This window comes from Giraffa tippelskirchi, chromosome 8 (assembly GCF_054371585.1).
Source record: "Giraffa tippelskirchi isolate mGirTip1 chromosome 8, T2T-mGirTip1v1.2.pri, whole genome shotgun sequence".
NCBI classification, from domain to species: Eukaryota; Metazoa; Chordata; class Mammalia; order Artiodactyla; family Giraffidae; genus Giraffa; species Giraffa tippelskirchi.
In genome coordinates, this window is record NC_137282.1 from 141,537,645 (window position 1) to 141,552,369 (window position 14,725).

Sequence of the window (14,725 nt, forward strand, 5' to 3'; positions counted from 1 at the left end):
CAGCGTTAACATACTGTTGAAGCCTGTCTTGGAGAATTTTGAGCATTACTTTGCTAGCATGTGAGATGAGTGCAATTATGTGGTAGTTTGAGCATTCTTTGGCATTGTCTTTCTTTGGGATTGCAAAGAGAGGAAAACTGCCATTTTCCAGTCCTGTGGCCACTGCTGAGTTTTCCAAATTTGCTGGCGTATTGAGTGCAATACTTTTACAGCATCATCTTTTAGAATTTGAAATAGCTCAACCGGAATTCCATCACTTCCACTAGCTTTGGTCTTAGTGATGCTTCCTAAGGCCCACTTGACTTCACATTCCAGGATGTCTGGCTCTGCGTGAGTGATCACATCATTGTGATTATCTGGGTTGTGAAGATCTTTTTTGTATAGTTCTTCTGTGTATTCTTGCCACCTCTTCTTAGTATCTTCCACTTCTCTTAGGTCATAGTCATCAATTTCTGTCCTTTATTGTGCCCATCTTTGCATGAAATGTTCCCTCGATATCTCTAACCCTCTTCTCTAGAAGAGATCTCTAGTCTTTCCCATTCTATTGTTTTCCTCTATTTCTTTGCATTGATCACTGAGGAAGGCTTTCTTATCTCTCCTTGCTATTCTTTGGAACTCTCCATTCAAATGGGTATATCTTTCCTTTTCTCCTTTGCTTTTGGCTTCTCTTTTTTTCACAGCTATTTGAAAGGCCTCTTCAGACAACCGTTTTGCCTTTTTGCATTTCTTTTCCTTGGAGATGGTCTTGATCACTGCCTATTGTACAATGTCATGAACCTCCACCCATAGTTCTTCAGGCACTCTATCAGATCTAATCCCTTCAATCTATTTCTCACTTCCACTGTATAATCATAAGGGATTAGATTTAGGTCATACCTGAATGGTCTAGTGGTCTTCCCTACTTTCTTCAAGTCTAAACTTGGCAATAAGTAGTAAACTTTCCAGTTTATAAACAAGAATTGAAATAAGTTAAATTTATTTGCTCATGTGATTAAGGCTTTACTTTTTGTGGAAAAGACATTTAAGATTTGTATTTGTTCTTGATAAATCCCTAAGGAAGTTGTGAATTAAATTTTGTGTGAGAAAGCCTTTCCAGCAATTTGATTTTAAAAGGACCTTCCCAGTCTCCTGCCACCCAGCCCCTTCCTCTGTCTAACTTTGGTTTCAGGTTCTACCTTTGTGAGCTAATTAGTTTCTGATTCCGGTCATTGTAGATTGTATTTACCTTTCTGATTCTTACAGATTTGCAAGACCAAGGCAATTGCTTTAAATTCTCCAAATAACTGGTCTGCCACCTGTTGTTGTTGTTTAGTTGCTAAGTCAATCCAACTGTTTTGCGACCACATCGACTGTAGCCCACCATGTTCTTCTGTCCATGGGACTTTCCAGGCAAGAGTACTGGAGTCAGTTGCCATTTCCTCCTCCAGGGGATCTTCCCGACCCAGGTATTGAACACCTGTCTCCTGCATTGGCAGGCGTGTTCTTTACCACTGAGCCGCTAGGGAAGCCCAGTCTGCCACCTAAATGGTGTTAAAACATTGATTTGTCTAACTATATTTTATTTAACTTTATATTTTATATCACTGATAAGATTTCCAACTAAACTGAAAGTCAAGACTTCTAGCTTCTAGAACTGTAGTGTTCAAATATATCATCCCTCAAAATTTGCCCAAGGCATTTAACAAAGATCTTCTTTCTGAATGCACAAATCAAACCTACAGCAAATAATCCCTATTACCATATTTATTAGCCTTAATAAGCCTCAGCTTTTATTTTACATTTTATAAATTCAGGTGACTCTATTTTTTTCCTTTAGTATATGTAATTAATATTGCCTGAGGGACAGATTTATATGCCTTGTCTTACAATACCAGGCAGAGGAAGCACTCCCCAGTGAAGCATAATGTCTATCCCACAATATAATCAGGAAAAAGAGATGTAACATTCTTAAAATACAGAAACTCATTTAAATATAGCAATTTTTATAAACTTTGATCTCAATTATATCAATTTATATCTTTAACTTTAATTTTCGTTAGGACCCCATTAACAAGCCTTGGTCTTCCAAGAGTACTAAAACCTTTTCTTTTTATCCACTGACCATATTATCAATTTTTGTATAAATTCTTTGGTGTCCTCAATGAGAGATTGAACCAAGGGATGAATGCTCTTTTGTCAAACTTTTAACTTGATTGATTGGCCTAACTTTTGCCCCAAGTGACCAACTGCTTATCAGATGGCTCTGTAATTATTCTTCCAGGGTAAATAAAGTGGACTTATTTGGGGCCCTTTAACATTGAGGGGGCTTCTGTGCTGGCTTAGCAGTAAAGAATCTGGCTGCAATGCAGGAGCTGAAGGAGATGCAGGTTCAATCCCAGGGTCAGGAACATCCCCTGGAAGAAGGCATGGCCACCCACTCAAGTATTCTTGCTTGGAGAATCCCATGAGCAGAGGAGCCTGACAGGCTACACAGTCCATAGGGTAACAAAGAATCTGACAGGACTGAAGCAACTTAACATGCGTACACACAATGTTGAGAACCAATAAGGGATTCCTTTGGCCTATCAAACCTTAAGTAGTGTTACATCAGATTTTTTCTTTAATCACATTAATGTTCATTTTTTAAAATTCTGTTTCTTAATAACCATGGAAAGTTTTCTCTTTTGGGGATGAGGCCCTTTAAAATTTGCACCTATTGGGGAAGAAATTTTTAGACTTTCCTTCAGCTTCTTATTCCTCTATTAATCAACCTAATTAAAAGTTCATCTAATGTTTTATTAGCATTTGTAAGACTGATTGATGAGCCGCCGCCGCCGCTAATTGCTTCAGTCGTGTCCGACTCCGTGCGACCCCATAGACGGTAGCCCACCAGACTCCCCTGTCCCTGGGATTCTCCAGGCAAGAACACTGGAGTGGGTTGCCATTTCCATCCCCAATGCATGAAAGTGAAAAGTTAAAGTGAAGTCGCTCAGTCGTGTCCAACTCTTTGCAACCCCATCGACTGCAGCCTACCAGGCTCCTCCGTCCGTGGGATTTTCCAGGCAAGAGTACTGGAGTGGGTTGCCGTTGCCTTCTCTGATTGATGGGCAGCTGAGACCAAATATAAGGCTTCTCAATTTTTTTGTGTGTTAAACTAAGGGAGTTTTTAGGTTACCCATTTCATATATATTTTTTATCTACTTTCTAATTTGTTTTTTTCATAGGTGCCAATAAAATAACTGTTCATAGTGAGAGCTTTCTAAAAATTTACCAATTTAAAAGTTTCTTCAAATTAAAGACTCCATTGTTTGGCCATTGATGAGTAGAATCTTAATAGCACTTCAAACCAATAAGACCCAAAAGGTGTCCCCACAAGTGATCAAAAAGGATGTAATCTTCACAGGATCTTAAATGTTTACTCTCAAAAATCATTAGTAAAGGGCCATCATTGTTCAGGCAGATGCACCGAAGGTTAAGATGACAAAGGCCTTAGGGGTTGGGCCCCTTATGACAAATTTTCTGAGAGTTGTCATGTAGTTAGTTGCTCAGTCATGTCCAACTCTTTGCGACCCCATGGACTTGAGCCCACCAGGCTCCTCTGTCCATAGACTTTCAGGAGAGAATACTGGAGTGGGTAGCCATTCCCTTCTCCAGGGGATCTTCCTGATTCAGGGATTGAACTTGGGTCTCCTGCTTTGCAGGCAGATTCTTTACCAAGAGTTGGCATAGCCAGACGAAAAGATTGCTCGGAATCCTAGTCTATCTGACTCCCTGCCAAATTCTTGCCATATGTGTACCTTCTGGAAGACAGAGACCAAGCTCTCAAAACAGAAAAAATATCTGAGAAGAGCAGGTAGAACATTTACATCTCAAAGACACCGGGATAAAAATGCAAGTTCCTCCATGGCATATTTTTTTTTTCCTTTAAAGTCAGAATTCTGAAAAGATATTCCATCAAGCCAGCTTTTTTTTTTTTTTTTAGCTGTGCACACAAAAACATAACTTGGATATGTCAAAACAGCCTCGATTTGGCCATTTTTATAGTGAGATGTCCTTTAATTTTCAACAAAGCAAGTACTTGTAAGTATAAATTCTATGCTTACATGATAAAATCTTCCCAGTGTATCTCAACTGAGGATAACTCTCTCAGTGTCTTTCAACTGAGCAAAAGTTTCTCAGTGTCTTTCACCCAGGCATCTCTTCTTGTAACTAAATTTCAAGGAAAAACTACTACTCCAGCCAGAGATTTAATACCACCGACTAAAACTCAGGCTCATCGGTCGATAACAGGAGATCCAAGATCCACCCAGAATTGTCTGGAACTCTGAGGAGGTAGATGGGCACAGGGGAACTTCTTCTGGTACCAAAGCTAGAGGTCCTCGTGGAGTTCAGGTGAAGGAGAAAAGTCTGTTTTTGGTCCTTTTGTTGGTCACCAAACCAAAATTGTTGATTGAAAAACAAATGCACAGGCTAAAAGTTTCGAGTTATATTTTATTGAGGACCTTACTCAGAACTAAAACCTGGAATACAGCCTCTCAGAGAGTTCTGAGGAGCTCTTACAGAGAGATAAGGAAGGATTCAAGATATCTAGGAATTTTTACTGAAAAAAACAAACAAACAAAAATATAGTGGAGCACATCAAGATTACCTCTAACAATAATTAAAAAAACAAAAACAAAAATAAAACAGGCATCCCAAGTTAATAATGTTAAAGCCTTTCTACATATGGTAAGATACAACAATCTCAGCTCACTGAAATTATTCCTTTGATATGCGTCGTTGATACTGGGGCATGTATCTTGTTTTTCTCCATCCTGAATCCCCTCAGGGTACACCATCAGGTTCTGATGGCTTCATGGTTGGCAATGCTCATTGTTTACCAAAGTGTCAGACAACATTTTTTTGTCTGCAAGAATGAATTTTCACCATTTTTCTAAGATAAAAATATTTGCTTCCTTGGTATTTTTCAGGACTTTTGTTTCTTTGTTTTTTTTCTAATTATACTCATCTTCTCTATCTATTGTGCAATGGAAATTTTATTTTCATTTTCATTTTCTGTATTGGTTTTCCTTGAAATTTATATGAGTTTTGCATTATATTTTTCAGAACAACTCAAGAAAGAAATTGGTAAGTTTTATGACTTTTTAAAAAGGATATATTTCCAGATAAAATTTTTCTTCATTTCTTGATGTTCACCTCTTACATACTGCTGTCTTTCCTTTGCATTCTTGTGAATTTGAAATTACCTTATCCATTTTCTTTGACACTCTGAACTCCTCCCATATTAAGTTTCTTAATTCTCTTCCCTACCTTTTATTCTTTCCTTTTTATTTTATCTTCCTGGTGACTATCATAACTTCATTATAAAGTTGGTGAAAAAAAAAATTGGTGGGATGAAAGGGATTAGGCTAGGAAGAATGTGGTTTTTTCCACTCAATAGAAAGTTTCCTTTAACTTTGGTTTTTCCTCATGTGCTCTGAGATGGAGTTCCCGTTTTTTAATATATTATCTTCTTTCAGTTTAAGAATAGTATTCAGACTCCAAAGCTGCTGAATAAGTTCCTCCTTTGTTGACCTTCTAGACACTTTTCATATACTAATGTCAAGTGTACTCTTGATACATTTTGCTTGACCATAATCTCCAGTGATCTAAGGTATAAAAATATTTTCACATGAATTTGCATCATCTTTACTTTCCAACCAAAATTATTACTGTATATTCATTTTTATTTTAACCATTTAATAGTTAATTCAACAAATTTCTCTTCCTTCAGGGTCTTGAACATATATTTTTCAGTCACTCAAATAAACTTAATTGATATTATATCTCTGAATTCTATGGCTATTTTCTAAAATAACTCTACATTATTTTTAGCATCCTACTACAAGAATTATTATTTTCTGTTCCAAAGGAGCAGTTTTATTTTATTATTTTATGCTCCAAAAGGATAGTGACTGCGGCCATGAAATTAAAAGATGCTTGCTCCTTGGAAGAAAACCTATGACAAATCTAGACAACATATTAAAATGCAGAGACATTACTTTGCCTACAAAGGTCCAATAGTCAAAGCTATGGTTTTCCCAGTAATCATGTATGGATGTGACAGCTGGACAATAAAAAAGGCTGAGCACCGAAGAATTGATGCCTGGGAACTGTGATGCTGGAGAAGACTCTTGAGAGTCCTGTGGACAGCAAGAAGATCCAACCAGTCCATCCTAAAGGAAATCAGTCCTGAAAATTCATTGGAAGGACTGATGCTGAAGTTGAAGCTTCAGTACTCTGGCCACCTGATGCGAAGAACTGACTCATCTGAAAAGACCCTGTTGAAGGCAGGAGAATAGAATGAAAGAGGATGAGATGATTGGATGGCATCACTGACTCAATGGACTTGAGTTTAAGCAAACTCTGGGAGATGGTGCAGGACAGAGAAGCCCCTGTCCATGGGGTCTCAAAGAGTCAGGCATAAGTGAGCAACTAAACTGCAACAAGGTGTCCTTTCATATTAGATTATATTCTTCAAATTTTAGTAAAGTTTCCAGATGGAATCAACTTCAGACATTTCTTTCATTGCTTTTGAAATGGACTCTACTTAGCAAGTTTCAGATACAAATATTGACAGATGCATGGCATTACTAGCATCTTTTTTATGATGTTAGGAAAATCTGTTTATATATACATACATGATTGTGTATTTTCTTTCAGAGACGAAGAAGGCTCAATTCAAGTCCTGTGAGTAATGATTATCTCTCAGAAAACTTCACAGTTCTCCTTTTGTTAGAGTCTGCCCCTATGCCAGTGGGATAGAATGCAGAAATACAACAAAAATGTTTAGTGTAAGCAAGCAGCATTGGAAGCATTATCTTTATAAATATCAATGCTTTCAATAAATTCTCTCTGAAGTACAAGCCGTGAATGACTCAGCCTTTACTTCTTCCTCTCCCCATTCATTCATTTGTTCCTTCCTTCTTTCTATGCTCCTTCCTTCATGCTCCTATCCCTGCCACCTTTGTTTTTTCTATATTTCTATCTAACCTCCACCTGATCATTTTTATCACCATATTTGAAAATTGGAATATGAGGATATAGGGTAGAAAGAGGAAGTTCAAAGGATTCAGTAGAAGAAATAGAACAAAGACAAATATTTCTTATATTTGTTTGTAATAAAATAAAAAAAAACAGTAAAAGAGACATGCGAGGATAAAAATAAAGTTTTTTCTATTTTGTTCTTTTGCAGCATGGAGGGAAATACCATTATATGCTGGTGAGCAACACGGGTTCTGATGAAGAAAATCCTATTATCAAAGATATTTTAAATGAACATCTACTGCGTGCAAAATGATTTGCTGAAAATCAATGAAACTCCAGGGATTTATTTCATGAATCCAGTAGATTACTCATTATTCTAACAGATAATAATATGTTTGGAACATTACATTTTATTAGTTTTATTATTTTCAATTGCATATAACATTATGTTTTGAGTGTAGGTAAAATGGTTATCATCTGCTAAAATCTGAGGAATTGAGAGTGAGTAATAAATTATTTGGTCAGGCATATCATATCCTATATTTCCTTTCAAACATCCTAAATAAATTACAAATATTTATCCTATATGAATTTTGGATGAGGAGAACATAGCGTTGGCACAGGTCTTCAAGTCATACATAATTTAGAATCTTGTAAAAAGAGGTTCAAGTATATAAAAAGATGTTGGTTTTTCTTTTCTTTTTTGGTTGCTGTTATTCTTGAATTAAGGAGTTTATTACCATAGTATTCTGGATAGACAGGCAGCTCTATCTGTCAGATGGTGGATTCTTATGTTCATTTGTTCCTTGCAGATTGGAGAAAAGAAGAGTTTCAGAGTGGTGAGTCTATCATGGCGCAAGACAGACCCTGTTCCCTGTGGGTAGTCCCAGGGAATATCCAGGGAGGTGAACTGGATCTCCCCAGAGCCAGAGGAGCTCTCACAGAACTCTGGCTCAAGCCTACTGAGACTCTTCCCAGAAACCTGATGATCTCTTCTCTTTGCAGTAAATCTGACTCTGGATGCAGCCACTGCCCATTCTTCCCTCTTCCTGTCTGAAGAGGGGAGAAGAGTAACCTGGCAAGAACCATGTCAAGATCGTCTCAGCTCCCCAGAGAGATTTGTCTCCCTTCCCTGTGTGCTTGGTCAGCTGCATGTCAGCTCAGGGAGATACTTCTGGGAGGTGGAGGTTCAGAATGCACATTCCTGGGACTTGGGAGTTTGTAGGAATAATGTAGCAAGGGATGGGAGAGTCACGATGTCACCACAGAATGGTTTCTGGGCCATTAGGTTCTACAAAGGGGACTACTGGGGCCTCACATCCCCAGAAACTTCTCTTACTCTAAAAGAAAAACCCCTTAGTGTAGGGGTATTCCTGGATTATGAGGCTAGAGATGTATCTTTCTATAACATGACAGATGGATCTCACATCTACACATTTTCCAAACAAACATTTTATGGTGGCCTAAGACCACTTTTTAGACTTTGGTCCCCTGACTCAGGCCCTCTGACCATTGTCCAGGTGGAGTAGAACACAATGATGCTGTAATTTATACTCCTAACCTTCCATGATGATTACAATTCTCCCCACTAGACCCAAATTTATTTTTTTCTCCCTCCTTTACTGGTTTAGTCCAAGATGAAGCTCTGATACACACACTGATGGTGCCTCTCATATTAATTCTCCCTTCTTCCTAAATTATAGGTCCCTCTTCTTATTACTATGCCTATGACAGTCTAGTAGAAAGACAAGATTTCCTAGCATCCCCTGCTGAATGTAACTAAATTATGACATGTGCATTTAAGATGAACTATTCTGTATGACTCTTTGGAAAAGACCCTGATCCTGGGAAAGATTGAGGGCAGAAGGAGAAGAGGATGACAGAGGTTGGATGGTATCACCGATTCAATGGACATGAACTTGGGCAAACTCTGGGAGATGGTGAGGGACAAGGAAGCCTGGAGTGTTGCAGTCTGTGGGGTTGCAAAAAGTTGGACATGACTTGTCGACTAAATAACTACATTCAGTATCATCTCTAGAATGTGTTCTTAAAGGAAAATTATGTGATTATGTGATTTTCTTCTTTTCTCTAATTATTTGGATGGCTGGTATGTGGCATGATGGATGGATCTCTAAGAACATCTCTGATCATGTAATATGATACAGACAGAAAAGAAGATATTAATATAATGAGTCTGGAGTTTTGACAGATTTATGAAACTACTATATGCTCACTTTATGAATTACTTCCAGTAAGAAACAAATTTTGTATCTTTAAACCATTTGTATGTTGTATTTTTGCCTGTTGTGACTGAATCCAATACTAACTCAAGCACCCTCCCTTTAAGGATGGTAGCAGATGACATCCACAGTTGTATATTCAGATGAAACAGGAAATGTAAAGTCCTGTACTTACTTGCTCAGCTACTCCAGTGTGTCAGTCTCATTAGGGTCTTCCAATTTCTCCTGAATCCTTAGTCCCTCTTGACTTTATTTCCTACTATCTCCTTTGTGGTAACCATGGTTAATAATTTTAAGTATTATCTGACTAGTGAGTAAAAAAATCCCTGGCCTCATTGCCCTTATTTCACATGTACTTGAAAAAAGACTCCAAATATGGATAAATCTAATTACCTATCTCTCATACTGGCAGTTTAACATGCTATAAAAATCCACACATGTGAGCAGACTGTTCCTCTTTATGTGTGTGATCACCTATCACAACTTGGACACCAACACTATCAAGTAATCTTCTCATTGATTAAAAAATCTACCTTCGTTCAACTTCCAAATCTACTCCCACCTTATACTCAATATATGACTGTGTTCCCACTTTGAAAAATAATGTTAATAATAATAATTAATTGGAAGACAATTATCTCATCTTTTTAATAATAAATATAACAAATCTAAATCTCCACCTCTCCATTACCCCTCTCTCACTGTGTTATTAAGATAAGTATTTCCCTTTCTTCACAGGGAACACCAAGCCATCTTTATCTCCATTTATTCTGTTCTGTGCTCTCTGAACTTCGATCCTTCGGTTGTTCCTCTCAGACTTTCCACAAGCTTTTTCCCATGAAACTTACGTCTTTCAAATCTTGTCCACCTTAAAAATCAAAGCAATACAATTTTCTACCAACTCTAGATCCTCCTTTATACTCTTCGATCTTTCATAAACTTCTCAAAATAATTATATAGAAACTGTGTGTGTATTTCCTGATTCACATTTCCTTCTGAATATACTCTAGGTTATGGGTTAAACTATATTTCCCTTACCACCTCTCCTAAACTCACATATTGAAAGCCCTAACCTACAGTACCTCAGAATGTGACTTTCTTTGGAAATTGGGTCATTGCAGGTATCATTCAAGATGGAGTTGAGTGCATCCCTAATCCAATAAGACTGTTGACCTTAAAAAGGGGGGGAAATTTAGACATCCACATAGGCACAAGAAGAATGCCATGTGAAGTTTGAAGTCTGCTTCCACAGCCAAGGAACGTCCAAGATTGCCAACAAAACACCAGCTGCTAGGAGAGAAGCTTGGAACAGATTCCTCCCCAGCACCTTCACAAAGAACATAGCCCTGCCACACCTCAGTATCACAATTCTTGCCCCCAGAACTGTGATATAATAAACTTTAGTTGTTTAAGGTAATCAATGTGTGATACTTTATTATAGTCTATTAATGGTCCCAGCAAGCCAGTGTACTCTTTTTTATATAGTTTTGTTAAACATAATCTGATCATTTATTCTTTAAAAAAAATAATAACCCAAAAGACCTGTTACAGAAACTCCAGAGAATTTCTGCATTTATAGAAACTTCATGAAACAGTTAAAAACCAACATAGAAAAAACGTTTTAAATTCTATGACTCTGATGAATTTATGTAAAGTACTTAATTCTGTGTCTGTATTTCAGTGTTCATAATTCCGCATGGCTTAATACCTATTGTTTTATGTTAAAGCTATCAATATCCTTAATTCCTATTTTATAGATGAGTAAAGTAAGGCTTTAATTATTTACATTGTTATCAGGCTTTTCATATTTTCCAAAGTCACGTATTTACTAGACGCCAGAACTGCAACTAGAGTCCTAGTCTTTTAACTCCACAAATGCAAGACAACTTTTGCTAAACAAACTCACTCTTTTCTTATTTATATAGACCAAAGCATCATGATACATATACTTCATGCTGAGGAGCAGTTACAGGTTTATGATTAAAGAAGTGAAATCAACAGCAGTGTGACCAAAGAGAGTTATAGTAAATGTATGTATGCTATGCTAAGTTGCTTCAGTTGTGTCCAACTCTTTGAGCCCCCATGGACTGAAGCCCACCAGGCTCCTCTGTCCATGGAATTCTCCAGGCAACAATACTAGAGTGGATTGCCATGCCCCAGGGGATCTTCCCAACCCAGGGATTAAACCCATGTCTCTTACATCTGCTGCTTTGGCAAGTGGGTTCTTTACCGCTAGCACCACCTGACAAGCCCACTTTATAGTTAAATAGTGGGTATTAAACTTCTTAGTTTAAATGACCACAAGCTATTAATTCTCAAAGTATGGTTCCAAGAAACATTGATTTTGTGATAGCCTCTTGCTTAAATAAAGCTCTCCAACTCTTTTCTAATGTAAAAATTATAAAATTCTATAGGCTGCTGTATTTTCTAGAAAGTACTATTCTAAATTATTCCAACCCTAAAAGTGAAGCAGTCAAAAGAAATGAATCTGCCAGCTTGCTCTGCCCTATGAATTTCAGATTTGATAGTCCTCACGATAAGTAAACCAACTCCCCTATCCCCTCATAATAAGTAAACCAATGAACCCAATTCTACGATGGAACTGTTTCTTTGACTTGCTTTCATTACTTTCGTTATTATAATCATACAGAGTGATTTGCCTCAGAGAATCCTGCCCCTCTGCCTGACTGTTAAACTAAAGTGCCTTTGTTCAGAACCCTGTCCACCTGTGGATGGCAGGAAGGAAGAAAATAACACATCCCCTGCCTGAGGTTCGCCAAAGGGGGCCAACGAATTGGTCCTAAAAATAGAGGAAGGAATGTGGTGACCCAAGGATGAAAGACCAGATAAAACCAAGGAGGGTCTTGGAATGCAGGAACTGAAAAACCAGACCTTTATTATCCTTCCCTCCTCCATGTTATAACTATTAATGAATTTCAGGTCCTCCTGAGCAGTATTACCTGTCTCTCCTCCTACCCCACAAAGGGAGAAGGTATTTGCCTTACTCTTCCCCCATCCACCATATATGTCTCATGCAATCAGCAAATGACGCACAAGACACCTATCCCGCTCCTTGTACCCTGGGTATGTAAATGTACTAAAGACCCCTGTTCATCGCCAGTTCTCCCTTGAGCTGGCCCACTGTTCTAACAGTGTCTCCTACTCCAATAAACTTTATTCTCCTCTCATTCTGCCTCATGTCTGGAAATTCTTTTCCAATCTGCACTTGGTCCATGACATTTTTGATGGCCCGTATGGGGACTGAGCGACTTCACTTTCACTTTTCACTTTCATGCATTGGAGAAGGAAATGGCAACCCACTCCAGTGTTCTTGCCTGGAGAATCCCGGAGACGGCAGAGCCTGGTGGGCTGCCGTCTATGGGGTCTCACAGAGTCGGACACAACTGAAGCGACTTAGCAGCAGCAGCAGCAGCATGGGGACTTGGGATCTCCTCCCACACCTCCTCACTTCTCCTTTCTTATAGGGACCCTCTGCGAACAGGCAAGTGCTATGGAAGCAACTGAGGAACTCTGGCCAGGCTTACCCTCTGGTGTGTTGCAAAGGCCCCACTGCTCACTGCACCCCAGTAGCTGCCACCCAAATGGGTGAGGGTCTCTCCTTTAGACTCCTTGCTAACTGAGGACTAGGCCAACCAATACTGTGTGGGCACAGGTCAGGCATTTAAAAGCCATTAGGGCGCCTGCCACATGAAGACTCCCACGTGAGGATAAGGGGGACATGGAATGGATCAGGCCACAAGGGCATCCACCCCAGTAAGACAGCTTCCATGTACTGTGTCAGGCACATAGTGGTTGAAGCAAAACAGAGACCATTGTCCCCTGGCCACCGCCTCCCCAATAGGATTGTAAGGCGGATTCCTAAGCCTTCTTCCCTGTCACTTTCACTTCTTCCCCTTTTGGTCCGGATTGATTTACAGGAGCCTAGGTGTTGCCTCTGAGCCATCCCAAGAGTGCCTTCCACGTTTCAGGGAATCACCGAATGGTGAGTCACCTAGTTGCTCCCAAAAACGTCTGTCTGCCCGGGTCACATGGTATCTTAGCCGCATGGTTCTGTCACATGGTGCCTTAGCCACATGGTTCTCAGAGGTCACCTCTCACTTCGGATGCGACTGTTGGGACGGTTGGCCATTTTGTGCCATTAGTCGCTTGGAGACCAAAAGGAAAACTTTCTGTCAGCCAGTGACTCTCACTAACCCCATCATATGGCAGGTAGGCTAAGAGTGGGTTCTGGTAGGTCCCGGGAGCCTCTCTCAGACTCACTCCTTGGCTACACTCTCAGAAACTGGAGAATTTTGACCCTGCAAAAGGCCTGGCTCCAATACAAACTGGGGGACCCCGCAAAAAATGGCCTCTGAATGGCACAGTAGCTTTTGCCAAAAACAGAGAAAGTGCTCAGAATTTCCTTACGTTCAGTCCTTCACAGCCCTCAGTCAGAATTTGGATTTGAGAGACTCATGCTGCATGTGCCTTTCTATTGCCTCCCTATCTCCTGTCCCTCTCTGTCTCTCTCCATAAGATTTCCAGATGACCCCTACTCGACCTGTCATATCCACATGATCTCTAGGAAAGGATTCTGAGGTTCCCTTTGGTTCAGGTCTTTCTCCTATTTTCAAATATCTGAGGGATCAAATTCGCCCGTTCCAGTCCATTTTAATTCACTGATTCCTAAATGTTGATGTTCACTCTTGACATCTCCTGCTTGACCACTTCCAATTTACTTTGATTCATAGACCTAACATTCCAGGTTCCTGATGCTGATCCTACAGCATCCGACTTTACTTCCATCACATGTCACATCCACAACAGGGCATTGTTTTCTGTTTGGCTCTGTCTCTTCATTCTTTCTTCACTCTTCTCCAGTAGCATATTGGGCACCTACCGACCAGGGGAATTCATCTTTCAGTATCATATCTTTTTGCCTTTTCATACTATTCATGGGGTTTTCAAGGCAAGAATACTGAAGTGGCTTGCCTTTCCCTTCTCCAGTGGACCACATTTTGTCAAAACTCTTCACCATGACTTGACCATCTTGGGTGGCCCTATACGGAATGTCTCATAATTTCATTGAGTTAGACAAGGCTGTGGTCCCTGTGATCAATTTGATTAGTTGGATCCAACATCTGTTGGATCATCAAAAAAGCAAGAGAATACCAGAAAAACATCTACTTCTGTTTTACTGATTATGCCAAAGCCTTTGACTGTGTGGATCACAACAAACTGTGGAAAATTCTAAAAGAGGTGGGAATACCAGACCACCTGACCTGCCTCCTGAGAAATCTGTATGCAGGTCAAGAAGCAACAGTTAGAGCTGGACATGGAACAACAGATTGGTTTCAAATTGGGAAAGAGGTACATCAAGGCTGTATATTGTCACTTTGCTTATTTAACTTATATGCAGAATACATCATGCAAAATGCCAGGCTGGATGAAGCCAAGCTGGAATCAAGATTGCCGGGAGA